This window comes from Lolium perenne, chromosome 3 (assembly GCF_019359855.2).
Source record: "Lolium perenne isolate Kyuss_39 chromosome 3, Kyuss_2.0, whole genome shotgun sequence".
Classification (NCBI taxonomy): domain Eukaryota; kingdom Viridiplantae; phylum Streptophyta; class Magnoliopsida; order Poales; family Poaceae; genus Lolium; species Lolium perenne.
The window spans coordinates 282,433,421-282,458,166 of record NC_067246.2 but is presented as its reverse complement, the minus strand read 5'-3'; positions in this window follow the sequence as shown (position 1 = coordinate 282,458,166).

The window sequence follows — 24,746 nt, the reverse complement described above, 5'->3', positions numbered from 1 at the left end:
GTAAGTTTTCCTTCAGTAAGAAACCAAGGTTTATCGAACCAGTAGGAGCCAAGAAGCACGTTGAAGGTTGATGGCGGCGGAGTGTAGTGCGGCGCAACACCAAGGATTCCGGCGCCAACGTGGAACCTGCACAACACAACCAAATTACTTTGCCCCAACGTGACAGTGAGGTTGACAATCTCACCGGCTTGCTGTAACAAAGGATTAGATGTATAGTGTGGAAGATGATGTTTGCAGAAAACAGTAGAAACAAGTATTGCAGTAGATTGTATTCGATGTAAAAGAATGGACCAGGGTCCACAGTTCACTAGAGGTGTCTCTCCCATAAGAAATAGCATATTGGGTAAACAAATTACAGTTAGGAAATTGACAAATAAAGAGAGCATAACAATGCACATACATGATATGATGAGTAGTGTGAGATTTAATTGGGCATTACGACAAAGTACATAGACCGCTATCTAGCATGCATCTATGCCTAAAAAGTCCACCTTCAGGTTATCATCCGAACACCCTCCAGTATTAAGTTGGAAACAACAGACAATTGCATTAAGTATGGTGCGTAATGTAATCAACAAATACATCCTTAGATATAGAATTGATGTTTTATCCCTAGTGGCAACAACACATCCACAACCTTAGAGGTTGCTGTCACTCCCCCAGATTTAATGGAGGCATGAACCCACTATCGAGCATAAATACCCCCTCTTGGAGTTACAAGCAATGACTTGGCCAGAGCCTCTACTAGCAACGGAGAGCATGCAAGATCATAAACAACACATAGATAGATTGATAATCAACATAACATAGTATTCATTATTCATCGGATCCCAACAAACGCACATGTAGCTTTACAGATAGATGATCTTGATCATGATAGGTAGCTCACGAGATCAGACAACGATAGCACAATGAGGAGAAGACAACCATCTAGCTACTGCTATGGACCCATAGTCCAGGGGTGAACTACTCACACATCAATCCGGAGGCGACCATGGCGGTGTAGAGTCCTCCGGGAGATGATCCCCCTCTCCGGCAGGGTGTCGGAGGCGATCTCCTGAATCCCCCGAGATGGGATTGGCGGCGGCGGCGTCTCTGGAAGGTTTTCCGTATCGTGGCTCTCGGTACTGGGGGTTTCGCGACGAAGGCTATAAGTAGGCGGAATGGTAGGTCAGGGGGCCTCACGGGGGCCCCACACCACAGGCCGGCGCGGCCAGGGCCTGGGCCGCGCCACCCTGGTGTGTGGCCACCTCGTGGCCCCACTTCGTATCATCTTCGGTCTTCTGGAAGCTTCGTGTTAAAATAGGCCCCTGGGCGTTGATTTCGTCCAATTCCGAGAATATTTCCTTACTAGGATTTCTGAAACCAAAAACATCAGAAAACAGCAACTGGCTCTTCGGCATCTCGTTAATAGGTTAGTGCCGGAAAATGCATAATAATGACATATAATGTGTATAAAACATGTGAGTATCATCATAAAAGTAGCATGGAACATAAGAAATTATAGATACGTTTGAGACGTATCAAGCATCCCCAAGCTTAGTTCTACTCGTCCCGAGTAGGTAAACGATAACAAAGATAATTTCTTAGTGACAATGCTACCAACATAATCTTGATCAATACTATTGTAAGCACATGTAATGAATGCAGCGATTTGGAACAATGGTAAATGTAATGAGTAAACAACTGAATCATATAGCAAAGACTTTTCATGAATAGTACTTTCAAGACAAGCATCAATAAGTCTTGCATAAGAGTTAACTCATAAAGCAATAGTTTCATAGTAAAGGCATTGAAGCAACATAAAGGAAGATTAAGTTTCAGTGGTTGCTTTCAACTTATAACATGTATATCTCATGGATATTGTCAACATAAAGTAATATAACAAGTGCAATATGCAAGTATGTAGGAATCAATGCACAGTTAACACAAGTGTTTGCTTCTTAAGATAGAAGGAAATGGGTAAACTGACTCAACAATAAAAGTAGAAGAAAGGCCCTTCGCAGAGGGAAGCATTGATTGCTATATTTGTGCTAGAGCTTTTATTTTGAAAACAAGAAACAATTTTGTCAATGGTAGTAATAAAGCATATGAGTTATGTAAATTATATCCTACAAGTTGCAAGCCTCATGCATAGTATACCAATAGTGCTCGCACCTTGTCCTAATTAGCTTGGATTTACATGGATTATCATAGCATAGCATATGTTTCAACCAAGTGTCACAAAGGGGTACCTCTATGCCGCCTGTACAAAGGTCTAAGGAGAAAGCTCGCATTGGATTTCTCGCTTTTGATTATTCTCAACTTAGACATCCATACCGGGACAACATAGACTACAGATAATGGACTCCTCTTTAATGCATAAGCATTCAACAACAGATAATATTCTCATAAGAGATTGAGGTTTGTTGTCCAAACTGAAACTTCCACCATGGATCATGGCTTTAGTTAGCGGCCCAATGTTCTTCTCTAACAATATGTATACTCTAACCATTTGATCATGATAAATCACCCTTACTTCAGACAAGACGAACATGCATAGCAACTCACATGATATTCAACAAAGAAATAGTTGATGGCGTCCCCAGGAACATGGTTATCGCTCAACAAGCAACTTATAAGAGATAAGACGCATAAGTACATATTCAATACCACAATAGTTTTTTAAGCTATTTGTCCCATGAGCTATATATTGCAAAGATAAAGAATGGAATTTAAAGGTAGCACTCAAGCAATTTACTTTGGAATGGTGGGGAAATACCATGTGGGAGGTAGGTATGGTGGACACAAGTGGCATAGTATTTGGCTCAAGGATTTTGGATGCATGAGAAGTAATCCCTCTCGATACAAGGTTTAGGCTAGCAAGGTTGTTTGAAGCAAACTCAAGTATGAACCGGTACAGCAAAACTCACATAAAAGACATATTGTAAGCATTATAAGACTCTATACCGTCTTCCTTGTTGTTCAAACTCTCACCAGAAAATATCTAGACTTAGAGAAACCAAACATGCAAACCAAATTTTTGCGAGCTCTATGTATTTCTTCATTAATGGGTGCAAAGTATATGATGCAAGAGCTTAAACATGAGCACAACAATTGCCAAGTATCACATTATTCAAGATATTATACCAATTACCACATATAGCGTTTTCCGTTTCCAACCGTATAACAATTTAACGAAGCAGTTCAACCTTCGTCATGAATATTATGAGTAAAGCTAAGGACATATGTGTCCATATGCAACAGCGGAGCGTGTCTCTCTCCCACACAATGAATGCTAGGATCCAACTTTATTCAAACAAAACAAAAACAAAAACATACAGACACTGCAAGTAAAGCACATAAGATGTGACGGAATAAAAATATAGTTTCACTAGAGGAACCTGATAATGTTGTCGATGAAGAAGGGGATGCCTTGGGCATCCCCAAGCTTAGACGCTTGAGTCTTCTTGAAATATGCAGGGTGAACCACCGGGGCATCCCCAAGCTTAGAGCTTTCACTCTCCTTGATCATATTGTATCATCCTCCTCTCTTGACCCTTGAAAACTTCCTCCACACCAAACTCGAAACAAACTCATTAGAGGGTTAGTGCATAATCAAAAATTTCACATGTTCAGAGGTGACACAATCATTCTTAACACTTCTGGACATTGCACAAAGCTACTGAAAGTTAATGGAACAAAGAAATCCATCTAACATAGCAAAACAGGCAATGTGAAATAAAAGGCAGAATCTGTCAAAACAGAACAGTCCGTAAAGACGTATTTTTTAGAGGCACCAGACTTGCTCAGATGAGAAAACTTAAAACTAATGAAAGTTGCGTACATATCTGAGGATCACACACGTAAATTGGCATAATTTTCTGAGTTACTTACAGAGAATTCAACCCAGATTCGTGACAGCAAGAAAATCTGTTTCTGCGCAGTAATCCAAATCTAGTATCATCCTTCGATTAGAGACTTTACTTGGCACACCAATGCAATAAAACTAAGATAAGGAGAGGTTGCTACAGTAGTAACAACTTCCAAGACTCAAATATAAAACAAAAATACTGTAGTAAAATGATGGGTTGTCTCCCATAAGCGCTTTTCTTTAACGCCTTTCAGCTAGGCGCAGAAAGTGTGTATCAAGTGTTATCAAGAGATGAAGCATCAACATCATAATTTGTTCTAATAATAGAATCAAAAGGTAACTTCATTCTCTTTCTAGGGAAGTGTTCCATACCTTTCTTGAGAGGAAATTGATATCTAATATTACCTTCCTTCATATCAATGGTTGCACCAATAGTTCGAAGAAAAGGTCTTCCCAATATAATGGGACAAGATGCATTGCATTCAATATCCAAGACAACAAAATCAACGGGGACAAGGTTAGTGTTAACCATAATGCGAACATTATCAACTCTCCCCAAAGGTTTCTTTGTAGAGTTATCAGCGAGATTAACATCCAAATAACAATTTTTCAATGGTGGCAAGTCAAGCATATCATAAATTTTCTTAGGCATAACATAAATACTTGCACCAAGATCACACAAAGCATTACAATTAAAATCATTGACCCTCATCTTAATGATGGGCTCCCAACCATCTTCTAACTTCCTAGGAATAGAAGTTTCAAGTTTTAGTTTCTCTTCTCTAGCTTTAATGAGAGCATTTGTAATATGTTTTGTAAAGGCCAAATTTATAGCACTAGCATTGGGACTTTTAGCAAGTTTTTGTAAGAACTTTATAACTTCAGAGATGTGGCAATCATCAAAATCTAAACCATTATGATCTAAAGCAATGGGATCATTGTCCCCAATGTTGGAAAAAATTTCAGCAGTTTTATCATAGGCAGTTTCAGCAGTTTTAGCAGTTTCAGGCAGTTTTGCTCGCTTTGCATTAGGAGTACAAAACATTGCTAACACCAATTATTTTACCATTGATAGTAGGAGGTGCAGGAACATGTGGATCATTAGCATTACTAGTGGTGGTAATAGTCCAAACTTTAGCTACATTATTCTCTTTAGCTAGTTTTTCATTTTCTTCTCTTTCCCACCTAGCATGCAGTTCAGCCATTAATCTTATATTCTCATTAATTCTAACTTGGATGGCATTTGCTATAGTAACAATTTTATTTTCATTATCCATATTAGGCATAACTTTTAATTTCAAAAGATCCACATCAGCAGCAAGACTATCAACTTTAGAAGCAAGTATATCAATTTTCCCAAGCTTTTCTTCAACAGATTTGTTAAAAGCAGTTTGTGTACTAATAAATTCTTTAAGCATGGCTTCAAGTCCAGGGGGTGTATTCCTATTATTATTGTAAGAATTCCCATAAGAATTACCATAACCGTTACCATTATTATAAGGATATGGCCTATAGTTGTTACTAGAATTGTTCCGATAAGCATTGTTGTTGAAATTATTATTTTTAATGAAGTTCACATCAACATGTTCTTCTTGGGCAACCAATGAAGCTAATGGAACATTATTAGGATCAACATTAGTCCTACCACTCACAAGCATAGACATAATAGCATCAATCTTATCACTCAAGGAGGAGGTTTCTTCAACAGAATTTACCTTCTTACCTTGTGGAGCTCTTTCCGTGTGCCATTCAGAGTAATTTATCATCATATCATCAAGAAGCTTTGTTGCCGCCCCCAAAGTGATGGACATAAAGGTTTAATTTCAAAGAATTCTGCTGTAGTAGCAGGTGGAGGAATAGGTGTGCATAAGAAATCATTATTATTTGTGTTTGTGAAGTCACACAACTTAGTATTTTCAGGAGTATTCATTTTAGCAATAGTAAATAAAGTAAACTAGATAAAGTAAATGCAAGTAACTAATTTTTTTGTGTTTTTTAATATAGCAAACAAGATAGTAAATAAAGTAAAACTAGCAACTAATTTTGTTTTTGTGTTTTGTTTTAGTGCAGAAAACAAAGTAGTAAATAAAAATGAAGCAAGACAAAAACAAAGTAAAGAGATTGGAGGTGGAGACTCCCCTTGCAGCGTGTCTTGATCTCCCCGGCAACGGCGCCAGAAAATCTTCTTGCTGGGCGTGGTTGACGTATGTCTTTCCGTTCAACACGCGACCGTTGCGAAACCCAAGAGGAAGGTGTGATGCGTACAGCAGTAAGTTTTCCCTCAGTAAGAAACCAAGGTTTATCGAACCAGTAGGAGCCAAGAAGCACGTTGAAGGTTGATGGCGGCGGAGTGTAGTGCGGCGCAACACCAGGGACTCCGGCGCCAACGTGGAACCTGCACAACACAACCAAATTACTTTGCCCCAACGTGACAGTGAGGTTGTCAATCTCACCGGCTTGCTGTAACAAAGGATTAGATGTATAGTGTGGAAGATGATGTTTGCAGAAAACAGTAGAAACAAGTATTGCAGTAGATTGTATTCGATATAAAAGAATGGAACGGGGTCCACAGTCACTAGAGGTGTCTCTCCCATAAGAAATAGCATATTGGGTAAACAAATTACAGTTGGGCAATTGACAAATAAAGAGAGCATAACAATGCACATACATGATATGATGAGTAGTGTGAGATTTAATTGGGCAGTACGACAAAGTACATAGACCGCTATCCAGCATGCATCTATGCCTAAAAAGTCCACCTTCAGGTTATCATCCGAACCCCCTCCAGTATTAAGTTGCAAACAACAGACAATTGCATTAAGTATGGTGCGTAATGTAATCAACAAATACATCCTTAGATATAGAATTGATGTTTTATCCCTAGTGGCAACAGCACATCCACAACCTTAGAGGTTGCTGTCACTCCCCCAGATTTAATGGAGGCATGAACCCACTATCGAGCATAAATACCCCCTCTTGGAGTTACAAGCAATGACTTGGCCAGAGCCTCTACTAGCAACGGAGAGCATGCAAGATCATAAACAACACATAGATAGATTGATAATCAACATAGCATAGTATTCATTATTCATCGGATCCCAACAAACGCACATGTAGCTTTACAGATAGATGATCTTCATCATGATAGGCAGCTCACAAGATCAGACAATGATAGCACAATGAGGAGAAGACAACCATCTAGCTACTGCTATGGACCCATAGTCCAGGGGTGAACTACTCACACATCAATCCGGAGGCGACCATGGCGGTGTAGAGTCCTCCGGGAGATGATTCCCCTCTCCGGCAGGGTGCCGGATGCGATCTCCTGAATCCCCCGAGATGGGATTGGCGGCGGCGGCGTCTCTGGAAGGTTTTCCGTATCGTGGCTCTCGGTACTGGGGGTTTCGCGACGAAGGCTATAAGTAGGCGGAAGGGTAGGTCAGGGGGACTCACGAGGGCCCCACACCATAGGCCGGCGCGGCCAGGGCCCGGGCCGCGCCGCCATGGTGTGTGGCCACCTCGTGGCCCCACTTCGTATCATCTTCGGTCTTCTGGAAGCTTCGTGTAAAAATAGGCCCCTGGGCGTTGATTTCGTCCAATTCCGAGAATATTTCCTTACTAGGATTTCTGAAACCAAAAACAGCAGAAAACAACAACTGGCTCTTCGGCATCTCGTTAATAGGTTAGTGCCGGAAAATGCATAATAATGACATATAATGTGTATAAAACATGTGAGTATCATCATAAAAGTAGCATGGAACATAAGAAATTATAGATACGTTTGAGACGTATCACTTCCCTCGAAGACTGTTGCGATCCCCTATACTTGTGGGTTATCAAGACTATTTTCTGGCGCCGTTGCCGGGGAGGCATAGCTCTATTCATAAGTTCACCTGCGGAGTACACTCTACATCTCTCTCTGTTTTATTTTATTTTGTTTGCTTAGTTTACTTTTTGTCTAGTTTATTTTTGCTTAGTTTATTTCGGTCTAGTTTTATTTTGCTTAGTTTACTTTTGTCTAGTTTATTTTTGTCTTGTTTTATTTTCCCTATATACCCGAAAATCCATAAAAATTTGAAAAACCGAAAAATTAAAAACTGCTATTATGGGAGAACCTACAACCTATTTGGAGCTTATTGAATTATATATGAATTATAGAGAATCAGGAACGGGTAAAGTTATGAGTGCTATGATAGAAAAATTGAATACAATTGCTAAAATCTTGCTTAAACGCCATGATATAAACTGTTGCTCTCAACAGGATACTAAACATCTTAAATTTCAATGTGGCTTTATTGAAGAGTTTTAATTAAGAATTATAATTGGAATAACTATATTCATTTTGGGTTCGAAGAAGTAGAACAATTTGTCTTATTTATGGGAGCCTCTGAGATAGAATCCTTCATAACTAAAAATTATGAAACTTGTGTTGTTTGTAAGGACCTTAAAGATTATGTCTCTTCTATCCTTAACTTTTTCATAGAAAGTTACAGTGATAATCCTTATATCATTGATTATAAAGAGAGACTCATTAATGCACAAGAATGCACTCACAATTTGCAGGAACCTGCGTAAGAAGAAATTGATGAACCTGAAAACTCATTAGATGAAAAAGAGGAGGAAATTGATGAACCTGAAAGCTCATTGGATGAAAAAGAAGAGGAGAGTGATGAACAAAAGGAGGAAGAATGGATTAGCTACCCATGCCAACCTTCTAATGAGAGTAACTCTTTATCTCTTACACTATTTGATTGTCCTCCATGCTTACCAAAGGAGGTTGAATGTTATGTTCCAGTGGATTCTCTTGAAATATTCCCTATGAGTAAAACTTGTGAGAATAATTATGCTACTGTTATCTATGATAATCAATGCTACTTTGATAAATCTTATGATAATGCTTTGTTTGTTCCTGGTGTCGAAATGCATGGTACTAAAGAATTTTGCTTAGCAAATGTTTATGATAAATCTCTAGATGATGGTCCTATGTTACTTGATAAAAATTATATGTTTGTGGATCATGAAAAGCATGCTGCATGTGATAGTTATGTTGTTGAGTTTGTTAATGAAGTTACTGAAAATTATTATGAGAGAGGAAAATATGGTTGTAGAAATTTGCATGGTACTAAAACACCTCTCTATATGCTGAAAGTTTTGAAGTTACTCTTGTTTTATCTTCTTATGCTTGTCACTTTGTTCTGCATGAATTTATTTGTGTACAAGATTCCTATGCATAGGAAGTGGGTTAGACTTAAATGTGTTTTGAACTTGCTTTTTGATGCTCTCTTTTGCTTCAACTCTTATTTCTTGCGAGTGCATTATTAAAATTGCTGAGCCCATCTTAATAGCTATAAAGAAAGAACTTATTGGAAGATAACCCATGTGTTTATTTTGCTACTGTTTTGTTGTGTTTTGGAAGTTGTTACTACTGTAGCAACCTCTCCTTATCTTTATTTTATTGCAATGTTGTGCCAAGTGAAGTCTCTAATAGAAGGTTGATGCTAGATTTGGATTTCTGCGCAGAAACAGATTTCTAGCTGCCACGAATTTGGGTTGGATTCTCTGTAGGTAACTCAGAAAAATCTGACAATTTACGTGAGTGATCCTCAGATATGTACGCAACTTTCATTAGTTTTGAGTTTTCTGATTTGAGCAAGTTAAGTGCCCCAGAAAAATTCGTCTTTACAGACTGTTCTGTTTTGATAGATTCTGCCTTTTATTTCGCATTGCCTCTTTTGCTGTGTTGGATGGATTTCTTTGTTCCATTAACTTCCAGTAACTTTGAGCAATGTCCAGAAGTGTTAAGAATGATTGTGTCACCTCTGAATATGTGAATTTTTGATTATGCACTAACCCTCTAATGAAGTTTATGAGAAGTTTGGTGTGAAGGAAGTTTTCAAGGGTCAAGAGAGGAGGATGATATATGATCAAGAGGAGTGAAAAGTCTAAGCTTGGGGATGCCCCCGTGGTTCATCCCTACATATTTCAAGAAGACTCAAGCGTCTAAGCTTGGGGATGCCCAAGGCATCCCCTTCTTCATCCACAATTTATCAGGTTTCTTCTATTGAAACTATATTTTTATTCGGTCACATCTTATGTGCTTTACTTGGAGCGTCTGTGTGTTTATTTTCGTTTGGTTTATGTTTGAATAAATTCGGATCCTAGCAATCCTTGTTTGGGAGAGAGACACACTCCGCTTTTTCATATGAACACTTGTGTTCTTCGTTTTACTTTTAATGTTCAATGATAAAAGTTGGAAGCTATTGCATTTATTGCTATTTGGTTGGGAAAAGAAAATGCCTCATATTGTCTTGGATAATTTGATGCTTGGCAATTGTTTTGAGCTCTCAAGTAGATCATGATTAATCTCTTGCATCATGTGGTTTGAACCTATTAGTGGAGAACTACCGTAGAGCTTGTTGAAATTGGTTTGCATGATTGGTCTCTCTAAGGTCTAGATATTTTCTGGTAAAAGTGTTTGAGCAACAAGGAAGACAGTATAGAGTTTTATAATGCTTGCAATATGTTCTTATGTAAGTTTTGCTGTACCGGTTCATACTTGTGTTTGCTTCAAACAACCTTGCTAGCCAAAGCCTTGTACTGAGAGGAAATGCTTCTCGTGCATCCAAAACCTTGAGCCAAAAACTATGCCATTTGTGTCCACCATACCTACCTACTACATGGTATTTTCTGCCATTCCAAGTAAATACTTCATGTGCTACCTTTAAACAATTCAAAATTTTATCAATCCTTATTTGTGTCAATGTTTTATAGCTCATGAGGAAGTATGTGGTGTTTTATCTTTCAATCTTGTTGGGCAGCTTTCACCAATGGACTAGTGGCTTCATCCGCTTATCCAATAATTTAGCAAAATGAGCTGGCGCGGGGTTCCCAGCCCCAATTAATTAACTTTCATTAATAATTCTCTTCACATGTTTTGCCCTGATTCATCAGTAAGCAACTTAATTTTGCAAATAGACACTCCTCCATGGTATGCGATTGTTGGAAGGCACCCGAGGATTCGGTTAGCCATGGCTTGTGTAAGCAAAGGTTGGGAGGAGTGTCACCCATAAATAAAAACTAAAGTACATGTGTAAACAAAAGAGAAGAGGGATGATCTACCTTGCTGGTAGAGATAACGTCCTTCATGGGAGCCGCTCTTTGAAAGTCTGTTTGGCAAGGGAGTTAGAGTGCCCACTACCATTCGTTGACAACAACAAACACCTCTCAAAACTTTACTTTTATGCTCTCTATATGATTTCAAAACTTGAAAAGCTCTAGCACATGATTTAATCCCTGCTTCCCTCTGCGAAGGGCCTTTCTTCTACTTTATGTTGAGTCAGTTTACCTACTTCCTTCCATCTTAGAAGCAAACACTTGTGTCAACTGTGCATTGATTCTTACATATTTGCTTATTTGCATTCATCATATTACTTTGTGTTGACAATTATCCATGAGATATGCATGTTGAAAGTTGAAAGCAACTGTTGAAACTTATATCTTCCTTTGTGTTGCTTCGATGCCTTTACTTTGAATTTATTGCTTTATGAGTTAACTCTTATGCAAGACTTTTGATGCTTGTCTTGAAAGTACTATTCATGAAAAGTTTTGCTATATGTTATCTATTTGTTAGCAACTATAGATCATTGCCTTGAGTCACTTCATTCATTTCATATGCTTTACAATAGTATGATCAAGGTTATGTAAGTAGCATGTCACTACAGAAATTATTATTTTTATCGTTTACCTACTCGAGGACGAGTAGGAACTAAGCTTGGGGATGCTGATACGTCTCCAACGTATCCATAATTTCTGATGTTCCATGCTTGTTTTATGACAATACCTACATGTTTTGCTCACACTTTATAATGTTTTTATGTGTTTTCCAGAACTAACCTATTAACAAGATGCCACAGTGCCAGTTCCTGTTTTCTGTTGTTTTTGGTTCCAGAAAGGCTGTTCGGGCAATATTCTCGGAATTCGATGAAACAAAGACCCAACATCTTATTTTTCCCGGAACCTTCCAGAAAGTCAAAGGGGGACCAGAGGAGGGCCACAAGGGGCCCACACATGTGGCTGGCGCGGCCCAGGAGGGGGGCGCGCCGCCCTATTGTGTGGCGCCTCCGTAACCCCTCCGACTCCGTCTCTTCGCCTATTTAAGCCCTGATGACCTAAAACATCGACACCAATTGACGAAACTCCAGAAAGACTCCAGGGGCACCGCCGCCATCGCGAAACTCCAATTCGGGGGACAGAAGTCTCTGTTCCGGCACCCTGCCGGGACGGGGAAGTGCCCTCGGAAGCCATCTCCATCAACGCCACCGCCTCCATCATGCTCCGTGAGTAGTTCCCCCATGGACTACGGGTTCTAGCTGTAGCTAGTTGGTACTCTCTCTCCCATGTACTTCAATACATTGATCTCATGAGCTGCCTTACATGATTGAGATTCATCTGATGTAATCGGTGTTGTGTTTGTCGGGATCCGATGGATTGTTACATTATGATTAGTCTATCTATAAAGTTTGTGAAGTTATTGTTGCTGCAATCTTGTTGTGTTTAATGCTTGTCACTAGGGCCCGAGTGGCATGATCTTAGATTTAAGCTTTAAACTTATTGCTTAGATTGTATCTACAAGTTGTATGCACATGTCTATGTCCGGAACCAAAGGCCCCAAAGTGACAAAAATTGGGACAACTGGAGGGGAAGGCTTAGGTATGAGGATCACATGTTTTCACGGAGTGTTAATGCTTTGCTCCGGTGCTCTATTAAAAGAAGTACCTTAATTTCCAGTAGATTCCCTAGAGGCCCGGCTGCCACCGGCTGGTAGGACAAAAGATGTTATGCAAGTTTCTCATTGCGAGCACGTATAACTATATATGGAAAACATGCCTACATAATTAATAATCTTGATGTTCTGTCTTAATGCTATATCAATCCTATCAATTGCCCAACTGTAATTTGTTCACCCAACACTTGTTATTGGAGAGTTACCACTAGTGAAGATAGCTGGGAACCCCGGTCCATCTCTCATTATCATATACTTGTTCTATATGTCACTGGAAGTAGTATCAACTCTCTTCTGGTGCCATTACCTCTGTGTTACTATTACTGCTGCTGTGTTACTGTTACTATTGCTCTCATATTACTGCTGCTTTCACATCACCCCTGTTACTAGTGCTTTTCCAGGTGCAGCTGAATTGACAACTCAGTTGTTAAGGCTTATAAGTATTCTTTACCTCCCCTTGTGTCGAATCAATAAATTTGGGTTTTACTTCCCTCGAAGACTGTTGCGATCCCCTATACTTGTGGGTTATCACGGGTACCTCTGTTTTGATGGCGATAAGACTTCACTGATGAAGTATACCGGCCTTTGGACTCCATGCATTTTCCCTTCTTCTTCCCTTTCTACCACAAGGACTGTGCTGACCACCCGAGGTGTGGCCGCGGTATACAGCAAGAGAGGTTATTTTTTCTTTGGAGCCACCAGTATTGGGGTGTCGAGATTGTACGCTTGAGGTGCTCGAAATCCCTATCTGCCTCTTCGTTCCACTCGAACTTTTCTCCTTGCTTAATCAGCGCATAAAAGGGCATCGCTTTCTCTCCTAGCCTGGCGACAAACCTGCTCAAAGCTGTGACACGTCCTGTCAGCTGTTGTATCTCCTTGAGCTTCATGGGTTTCCTTATTGTCACGATGGCTTGTATTTTCTCGGGATTCGCCTCAATTCCTCTGGCTGATACCAAGTATCCGAGGAGTTCTCCCGCAGGAACACCGAAAGAGCATTTCGTCGGGTTTAGCTTGAGGCGAAACTTGTCGAGCTTGTCGAAGGTTTCTCGAAGATCATCAATCAAAGATAACCCCTGCTTTGTTGTTATGACGACAAGGTCGATGTACACTTGGACGTTCTTCCCAATCTGCATGGCGAGGCACTTTTGCATCATCCTCTGATAAGTAGCTCCCGCGTTTTTCAACCGGAAGGGCATTGTTCTGTAGCAGAACACACCATAAGGGGTTATAAAAGCTGTTTTGACCTCACTTCTTCTTTTAGGCGGATCTGGTTGTAACCAGAATACGCGTCCAAGAAGGAAAGACATTCGCATCCCGCTGTGGAGTCGATAATTTGATCGATCCTTGGGAGGGGAAAGTGATCCTTTGGACAATGTTTATTGAGACACGTGAAGTCGACGCACATGCGAAGGACATCACTGTTTTTCTTCGGGACCAGAACTGGGGGTGATCGGTGAGTTCCCTGGGTACTCCTGGCATGTCAGCTGGACACCATGCGAACATTTCCCAGCGCTTACGGAGGAACTCGACGAGCGTGCTTTCCTATGCTCTATCCATGTTTATTGCGATAGCTGTCGTCTTCTTAGGGTCCGTCGGGTGAATCTGCACTTCCTTCGAGTTCTTGGAGGTGTCGAAAGTTTGATCCTTAAGCGGCCTCCCAACGTCAGGCAACACATCATAATCAGTTGTTAACCTTGACGCCATGTATTTTGCATGCATCCCGAAAGTTTCTGACATCCTGTGGAAATCTTTGTCGCAATTATCTACCAAAGCAAAACTCCCCTTTACCGTAATTGGGCTCTTGGATCCAGGCAGCCTCCACAACAAGTATGTGTATTGTGGCACCGCCATAAATCTAGCATAAGCGGGTCGTCGTAGTACAACATGATACTGTGAAGGAAAATCTACGATTTTGAACTCCAACTTATATCTTCTGTAATTCTCTCGAGTTCCAAACTGAACGTTGAGATTGATCTTTCCCAATGGATAGCTTGGCTTTTCGGGCGTGATGTCGTGGAAGCGCGTGTCAATTGGTGTTAAATTTTCCAGAGATATGTCCATCTTCCTCAATGTATCTGCGTACATAAGGTTTAAACTGCTCCCTCCATCTATGAACACACGCGAAACATCGAATCCTGCAATCACCGTTGGAAGAATCATAGCTGACTGCCCTGGTCGTGGAACTTGAGTCGGATGGTCCGCTTGAGTGAACCCGATGTATTGTGCCGACCAATTCAAGTACTCGATCATTGGTGGAGGCATCTCTGTCATGTAAACTTGTCGCGGCATCACCTTTTGGTCCCTATTCGAAGGTCTGCCCTTCTGAATCATCGACACTGCTCCTGTTCTGTCAATATAAGGACCGTTGTTGGCTGGGGTTGCTGCCAACTGCAACTGATGTCGATTTTCGTCAGTAATTGCGGGTGGAGGTGGAAGGTAAACTCACTCCTTGGCCCCTGGGGGTTCCTGCTTGCTGCCTGTGCATTGGTATGTCCTGCGTATATATGCAATGCTAGGAAAGTTCGGTAGTCCTTCTGAAGATGACCCGACTGTCTTTTCCCAGTATTATCGAGAAAGAAGTGCATCTGGCATGGTCCATTCAAAAGATCTTCAGGTGATACATATGGCCTTTGGAACCTCGGTCCACTATTTTGCCTGCTAGAGCGGGGAGCATCCCTGTAGTCACTGCACTGCTAATTACTCCTTTGATAGCCTTCTCGATGATTTCCTCCACTATTTCCTTGGAATCCAGCCGCTACTTGGCCAGGGCCGTCGTGGTCTGAGAACTATCGAGAAAAATGTCGTCTATTTTGGTTGTTTCTGTTGGGGTCTTCGTCGGGTGACCTGTGCCGTTTGTTTTGGACAACATCTTCTCCATCTACCCAGTGATTCGCTATCTCCATGAGCGCTGCTATTGTTTTCGGGTTAGACCTTCCCAAGTCCTCCATTAAGTCCTTCCTTCGGATTCCTGCAACAAACGCATCTATTGCTCTTTCGTCAGATATGTTCTCTGCCGAATTTTTGATAATGTTCCACCTCTGGATATACATCCTCATTGGCTCATCAAACTTTTGCCTGCAGGCCCTCAGCTGCTCTATTGATGCAGGTTTCTTGCACGTGGATAGAAAATTTTTCACAAACATATCCTCTAAAGTTTCCCACCTGTCGATGGATCCTGCTGGTAGCTTTTTTATCCATAACCGTGCGGCTCCGCTTAGGTGGACCTGGATGCTCTGCATGGTAGTTGCTTTGGTTCCACCTGTCAAATTTACTGTCTCCAGGTAGTCGACTAACCAGTCCTCAGGATCTTGCAAACCATCAATTTTTTTGTAGTTGTCGGGTAATTTAAACCCAGACGGAACCCGAGTTTTGCGGACTCGTCGAGTGAAGCAAGGGAGCCCACACATCTCTTCCTCATCTACTTCTGGTGAGTGCCGATGTTCCCTCCTTTCTTGGTGTGCTCTATCGACTCGTGCTTGCGTCGTTGTGCCTCTCGCGTCACCTGTCCTTGGAGGCTCTTGCATTACCACAGCGGGTCGAGGACTATTTCGCCTTGGGGCACCTTCAGGTGGTGCGCTTGTACTTGCGAACGCTGTTCCCATGGCTCCAACTCCTGCCATAGCCATGTTGTATAATGCTTCTCTTGGATCTCCACGGGGTGGCCTAGATGCCAATATATAGGCTTGAGTCGCCATATATCCATCTTCCGGTGTTTTGGGGATGATATTTCCTCTTGTATCTATCGACATAAAGGACATGTCAAGGTTTTGGATCAGATGCTCCCGCTCACCTTCGGGTATATGCGCCAATCGAGATCTTCCTCTATCGCGAGCTGCTCTATGGTTATCTCCCGAAGTTCCTAATTGTTGACTTTGCTCAGCTCTTCGCCTGCTCGACGCGGAGGCTACAACTTTTCTTTGCTCGAGTATCACCCTTTGCTTTTCTAACTCTCGGATAGCACGCGCGAGTCTATATTGATATGCTTGCAGCTCTTCCACCGTAGCCGTGGTGGTCATCGGCTCTGTGCCATTCATGGCTCTTGATGCTCTGTCCCAAGCTGCTTGCGAAAGTTGCAATCTCTGGCGAGGTGTAGGCCCGACATACTTGCTTCCCAATCCTCGCGTAAGGTCAGCGGGATTGATGTATGGATTTCCCAAATCATAGAAAGCCTCTGATGCTTCATCCTCTTGACAACTCGACTCGCCGATTACACAGATTTGGTGGTATGTTGGCATTGTGTGTTCATCCTCGGGGTCAGTGACGAGGGATCACCTCGCCAATGCCTACGTATTGTAGACTTGGGTTTCGGGAAAGAGCGACGATGGAGATTCCGGGAGCGAGATTAGGCACACGACGTACCCAGCTTCGGGTCCCCTCGGTGGAGGATCCCTACGTGCTGCTAGCAATCTAGTATATGATGATAAGTATGTTTATGGTGCCTCCGTAGGCGGAGCTATGTTGTCTATCTGTTGTCCTCCCTCTATCGGGTGCCCTGGCTGGCTTTATATATGCAACCAGCCTAGGGTTTTACAAGAGTCCTAGTCGACTACTTCTTCGGGTTGCCTTGTTGGGCCTTGATACGCGTCCAACACGCGTCCGTTGGGAACCCCAAGTGGAAGGTGTGATGCGTACAATAGCAAGTTTCCCTCAGTAAGAAACCAAGGTTTATCGAACCAGTAGGAGCCAAGAAGCACGTTGAAGGTTGATGGCGGCGAGATGTAGTGCGGCGCAACACCAGGGATTCCGGCGCCAACGTGGAACCTGCACAACACAACCAAAGTACTTTGCCCCAACGAAACAGTGAGGTTGTCAATCTCACCGGCTTGCTGTAACAAAGGATTAGATGTATAGTGTGGATGATGATTGTTTGCAGAGAACAGTAAAACAAGTATTGCAGTAGATTGTATTCGATGTAAAAGAATGGACCGGGGTCCACAGTTCACTAGAGGTGTCTCTCCCATAAGATAAATAGCATGTTGGGTGAACAAATTACAGTTGGGCAATTGACAAATAGAGAGGGCATGACAATGCACATACATGACATGATGAGTATTGTGAGATTTAATCGGGCATTACGACAAAGGACATAGACCGCTATCCAGCATGCATCTATGTCTAAAAAGTCCACTTTCAGGTTATCATCCGAACCCCTTCCAGTATTAAGTTGCAAACAACAGACAATTGCATTAAGTATGGTGCGTAATGTAATCAATAACTACATCCTCGGACATAGCATCAATGTTTTATCCCTAGTGGCAACAGCACATCCACAACCTTAGAACTTTCTCACACATCATCCTGCATTTAATGGAGGCATGAACCCACTATCGAGCATAAATACTCCCTCTTGGAGTTAAGAGTAAAAACTTGGCCAGATCCTCTACTAATAACGGAGAGCATGCAAGATCATAAACAACACATAGGTAATAGATTGATAATCAACATAACATAGTATTCTCTATCCATCGGATCCCAACAAACACAACATATAGCATTACAGATAGATGATCTTGATCATGTTAGGCGGCTCACAAGATCCGACAATGAAGCACATGAGGAGAAGACAACCATCTAGCTACTGCTATGGACCCATAGTCTAGGGGTGAACTACTCACACATCAATCCGGAGGCGACCATGGCGGTGTAGATTCCTCCGGGAGATGATTCCCCTCTCCGGCAGGGTGCCGGAGGCGATCTCCTGAATCCCCCGAGATGGGATTGGCGGCGGCAGCGTCTCTGGAAGGTTTTCCGTATCGTGGCTCTCGGTACTGGGGGTTTCGCGACGAAGGCTATTTGTAGGCGGAAGGGCAGGTCAAGAGGCGACGCGAGGGGCCCACACAACAGGCCCTGGCCGCGCCGCCCTGATGTGTCACCACCTCGTGGCCCCACTTCGAATCTCCCTCGGTCTTCTGGAAGCTTCGTGAAAAAATAGGCCCCTGGGCATTGATTTTGTCCAATTCCGAGAATATTTCCTTACTAGGATTTCTGAAACAAAAAACAGCAGAAAACAGCAACTGGCTCTTCGGCATCTCGTTAATAGGTTAGTGCCGGAAAATGCATAATAATGACATATAATGTGTATAAAACATGTGAGTATCATCATAAAAGTAGCATGGAACATAAGAAATTATAGATACGTTTGAGACGTATCAAGCATCCCCAAGCTTAGTTCCTACTCGTCCTGAGTAGGTAAACGATAACAAAGATAATTTCTTAGTGACAATGCTACCAACATAATCTTGATCAATACTATTGTAAGCACATGTAATGAATGCAGCGATTTGAAACAAAGGTAAATGACATTAGTAAACAATTGAATCATAAAGCAAAGACTTTTCATGAATAGTACTTCAAGACAAGCGTCAATAAGTCTTGCATAAGAGTTAACTCATAAAGCAATAATTCAAAGTAAAGGTATTGAAGCAACACAAAGGAAGATGAAGTTTCAGCGGTTGCTTTCAACTTGTAACATGTATATCTCATGGATATTGTCAATGTAAAGTAATATAACAAGTGCAATATGCAAGTATGTAGGAATCAATGCACAGTTCACACAAGTGTTTGCTTCTTGAGGTGGAGAGAGATAGGTGAACTGACTCAACATAAAAGTAAAAGAAAGGTCCTTCAAAGAGGAAAGCATCGATTGCTATATTTGTGCTAGAGCTTTGGTTTTGAAAACAAGAAACAATTTTGTCAACGGTAGTAATAAAGCATATGAGTTATGTAAATTATATCCTACAAGTTGCAAGCCTCATGCATAGTATACCAATAGTGCCCGCACCTTGTCCTAATTAGCTTGGATTTACATGGATTATCATAGCATAGCACATGTTTCAACCAAGTGTCACAAAGGGGTACCTCTATGCCGCCTCTACAAAGGTCTAAGGAGAAAGCTCGCATTGGATTTCTCGCTTTTGGTTATTCTCAACTTAGACATCCATACCGGGACAACATAGACAACAGATAATGGACTCCTCTTTAATGCATAAGCATTCAACAACAGATAATATTCTCATAAGAGATTGAGGTTTGTTGTCCAAACTGAAACTTCCACCATGAATCATGGCTTTAGTTAGCGGCCCAATGTTCTTCTCTAACAATATGCATACTCAAACCATTTGATCATGATAAATCACTCTTACTTCAGACAAGACGAACATGCATAGCAACTCACATGATGTTCAACAAAGAAATAGTTGATGGCGTCCCCAGGAACATGGTTATCGCACAACAAGCAACTTAATAAGAGATAAAGTGCATAAGTACATATTCAATACCACAATAGTTTTTAAGCTATTTGTCCCATGAGCTATATATTGCAAAGATAAAGAATGGAAATTTTAAAGGTAGCACTCAAGCAATTTACTTTGGAATGGCGGAGAAATACCATGTAGTAGGTAGGTATGGTGGACACAAATGGCATAGTGGTTGGCTCAAGGATTTTGGATGCATGAGAAGTATTCCCTCTCGATACAAGGTTTAGGCTAGCAAGGTTTATTTGAAACAAACACAAGGATGAAGTGGTGCAGCAAAACTCACATAAAAGACATATTGTAAACATTATAAGACTTTACATCACATTATAAGACTCTACATCGTCTTCCTTGTTGTTCAAACTCAATACTAGAAATTATCTAGACCTTAGAGAAACCAAACATGCAAATCAGATTTTAACAAGCTCTATGTATTTCTTCATTAATAGGTGCAAAGTATATGATGCAAGAGCTTAAACATGAGCACAACAATTGCAAAGTATCACATTATTCAAGATATTATACCAATTACCACATATATCATTTTCCAATTCCAACCATATAACAATTTAACGAAGAAGAAACTTTCGCCATGAATACTATGAGTAAAGCCTAAGGACATATTTGTCCATATGCAACAGCGGAGCGTGTCTCTCTCTCCCACACAATGAATGCTAGGATCCATTTTATTCAAACAAAACAAAAACAAAAACAAACAGACGCTCCAAGCAAAGTACATAAGATGTGACGGAATAAAAATATAGTTTCAGGGAAGGAACCTGATAATGTTGTCGATAAAGAAGGGGATGCCTTGGGCATCCCCAAACTTAGACGCTTGAGTCTTCTTGATATATGCAGGGGTGAACCACCGGGGCATCCCCAAGCTTAGAGCTTTCACTCTCCTTGATCATATTGTATCATCCTCCTCTCTTGACCCTTGAAAACTTCCTCCACACCAAACTCGAAACAAACTCATTAGAGGGTTAGTGCATAATCAAAATTCACATATTCAGAGGTGACACAATAATTCTTTATACTTCTGGACATTGCACAAAGCTACTGAAAGTCAATGGAATCGAAAAATCCATCAAGCATGGCAAAACAGGCAATGTGAAATAAAAGGCAGAATCTGTCAAAACAGAACAGTTCGTAAAGACGTATTTTTAGAAGGAACCAGACTTGCTCAGATGAGAAAACTTAAAACTAATGAAAGTTGTGTACATATCTGAGGATCACTCACGTAAATTGGCATAATTTTCTGAGTTACCTACAGAGAATTAGACCCAGATTCGTGACAGCAACGAAATCTGTTTCTGCGCAGTAATCCAAATCTAGTATCATACTTCTATTAGAGACTTTACTTGGCACAACAATGCAATAAAACTAAGATAAGGAGAGGTTGCTGCAGTAGTAACAACTTCCAAGACTCAAATATAAAATAAAAGTACTGTAGTAAAAACATGGGTTATCTCCCATAAGCGCTTTTCTTTAACGCCTTTCAGCTAGGCGCAGAAAGTGTGTATCAGGTATTATCAAGAGATGGTGTATCAACCTTACCTTGGGCTTTGCCCTTACCTTTCTTGTTCTTTTTCCTACCCTTTGCTTTAGGGAATATATGTCTTCCCCCTGGTGTAGAGGTGAATTTCATGGTGCCTTCTCCCATATCTATGACTGCTCCCAATAGTTTCAGCAGGGATCTTCCAAGTGTGATTTGTCCTGTTCCTACACATTCAATAACAAGATAATCAATGGATATTGTTCTTCCAAGAATGGTTGTATGCACACCTGCAGCTATTCCCTTAGGGTTTATAACAGAGTTATCAATAAGAGTTATTTCTTCTCCCCCTTCGACGAAATCCCAAAGTTTCAAAGATTCATGAATACTCTTAGGCATTAGGCAAAATTCAGACATAATATCACAATTGGCATGAAGAGTTTGGTCACCGATAACAATTTTAATAGTAGGATCCCATAATGAAGGTTCAGAGTTCACTAAAACTTGATCAAGACGGTTACGAACATATCTAAAATTTTCATTCAAGCAAGATGCACTTGTCTCAAGAGTATTTAATCTATTATAAATGCTAATAAGGGCTGAATCAAAGTTATTAGCTGAATCATGTGATGCAACCAACTTCTTTATGGCATTAAAAGCTTGATCCCCATTGCAATGAAGGAAATCTCCTCCCACTAAAGCATCCAAAGCATATCTATAGCGAATCATAAGCCCAAAATAAAAGTTACTAAGGAGTAAACTTAGAGTCATTTGTGGTTCAGTTTTGCGATAAGAAGTAAAAATTCTGGACCAAGCATCTTTAAAACTCTCCTCATCCCCTTGTTTAAAAGTGAAGACTAATTCTTCAGGTGAAGAAGTAACAAGTGCAGAACTAGACATGGTAACGAAATAAAATGCAAGTAACTAATTTTTTTTGTGTTTTTGATATAGCAAACAAGATAGTAAATAAAGTAAAACTAGCAACTAATTTTTTTGTGTTTTGATTTAGTGCAGCAAACAAAGTAGTAAATAAAATAAAGCAAGACAAAAACAAAGTAAAGAGATTGGATTGTGAAGACTCCCCTTGCAGCGTGTCTTGATCTCCCCGGCAACGGCGCCAGAAATTTACTGCTGGCGTGCAGTTGACGTGGGAGTTAGAAATCTCTGTGGTCTAACTTTTCTTCAGTTCCCCGGCAACGGCGCCAGAAATTTAGCTTGATACGCGTACAACACGCGTCCGTTGGGAACCCCAAGTGGAAGGTGTGATGCGTACAGTAGCAAGTTTCCCTCAGTAAGAAACCAAGGTTTATCGAACCAGTAGGAGCCAAGAAGCACGTTGAAGGTTGATGGCGGCGAGATGTAGTGCGGCGCAACACCAGGGATTCCGGCGCCAACGTGGAACCTGCACAACACAACCAAAGTACTTTGCCCCAACGAAACAGTGAGGTTGTCAATCTCACCGGCTTGCTGTAACAAAGGATTAGATGTATAGTGTGGATGATGATTGTTTGCAGAGAACAGTAAAACAAGTATTGCAGTAGATTGTATTCGATGTAAAAGAATGGACCGGGGTCCACATTTCACTAGAGGTGTCTCTCCCATAAGATAAATAGAATGTTGGGTGAACAAATTACAGTTGGGCAATTGACAAATAGAGAGGGCATGACAATGCACATACATGACATGATGAGTATTGTGAGATTTAATTGGGCATTACGACAAAGTACATAGACCGCTATCCAGCATGCATCTATGCCTAAAAAGTCCACTTTCAGGTTATCATCCGAACCCCTTCTAGTATTAAGTTGCAAACAACAGACAATTGCATTAAGTATGGTGCGTAATGTAATCAATAACTACATCCTCGGACATAGCATCAATGTTTTATCCCTAGTGGCAACAGCACATCCACAACCTTAGAACTTTCATCACCGTCCCAGATTTAATGGAGGCATGAACCCACTATCGAGCATAAATACTCCCTCTTGGAGTTAAGAGTAAAAACTTGGCCAGAGCCTCTACTAATAACGGAGAGCATGCAAGATCATAAACAACACATAGGTAATAGATTGATAATCAACATAACATAGTATTCTTTATCCATCGGATCCCAACAAACGCACATGTAGCTTTACAGATAGATGATCTTGATCATGATAGGCAGCTCACAAGATCCTACAATGAAGCACATGAGGAGAAGACAACCATCTAGCTACTGCTATGGACCCATAGTCCAGGGGTGAACTACTCACTCATCAATCCGGAGGCGACCATGGCGGTGTAGAGTCCTTCGGGAGATGATTCCCCTCTCCGGCAGGGTGCCGGAGGCGATCTCCTGAATCCCCCGAGATGGGATTGGCGGCGGCGGCGTCTCTGGAAGGTTTTCCGTATCGTGGCTCTCGGTACTGGGGGTTTCGCGACGAAGGCTTTAAGTAGGCGGAAGGGCAGGTCAGGGGGCCACACGAGGGGCCCAGACACTAGGTCGGCGCGGCCAAGGGCCAGGCCGTGCCGCCCTATTGTTTGGCCACCCCGTGGCCCCACTTCGTCTCCTCTTCGGTCTTCTGGAAGCTTCGTGGAAAATAGGCCCCTGGGCGTTGATTTCGTCCAATTCCGAGAATATTTGCTTACTAGGATTTCTGAAACCAAAAACAGCAGAAAACAGCAACTGGCTCTTCGGCATCTCGTTAATAGGTTAGTGCCGGAAAATGCATAAATATGACATATAATATGTATAAAACATGTGAGTATCATTATAAAAGTAGCATGGAACATAAGAAATTATAGATACGTTTGAGACGTATCAATCTCGATGGCACGTTCAACATCGTCGACATCTTCGGTGGCAAGCAACGCGATGGACGGAGGTAAACAGATCAAAACTGGTCTCGTTGATTTTGTTCCTCACCCTCCCGCCCGTGTGGATGCATATGCCTATCTAGAGGAGCCAATGGAGATGACGTTCGGAAGTTTCCACTTCTGCGTCGGGAGAGAAGGATCACATCGCCTAGAGGCACTGATTTGTTCGGGGACCGTTAGCGGTTGGTTCCGATTTCTCGGGATCATCATCGTCAATCAAGTCAAGTGACGAGGAAACTTCGTCGGCAAGCTACGTCAAGCCCGCAGCCGGCGGAGATCTCGCCAATCTGTTCGGCGGGATGTCTTCCGGGTCGTTCACGGACTCCGATCTAGAAAGCGACTCGGAAAGCGTCGACAACTTCAACCTCATCGACAGATCTACTTCTATTCGGGAGGTCTTCGCCGATCATTACGACGGTGTCACCGACTGACATGGGTATACCCTTCGGGTACCCATTATTAGTATACCTGGCTTGGCTCGGCCCAATATGGACAAGGCCTGATACG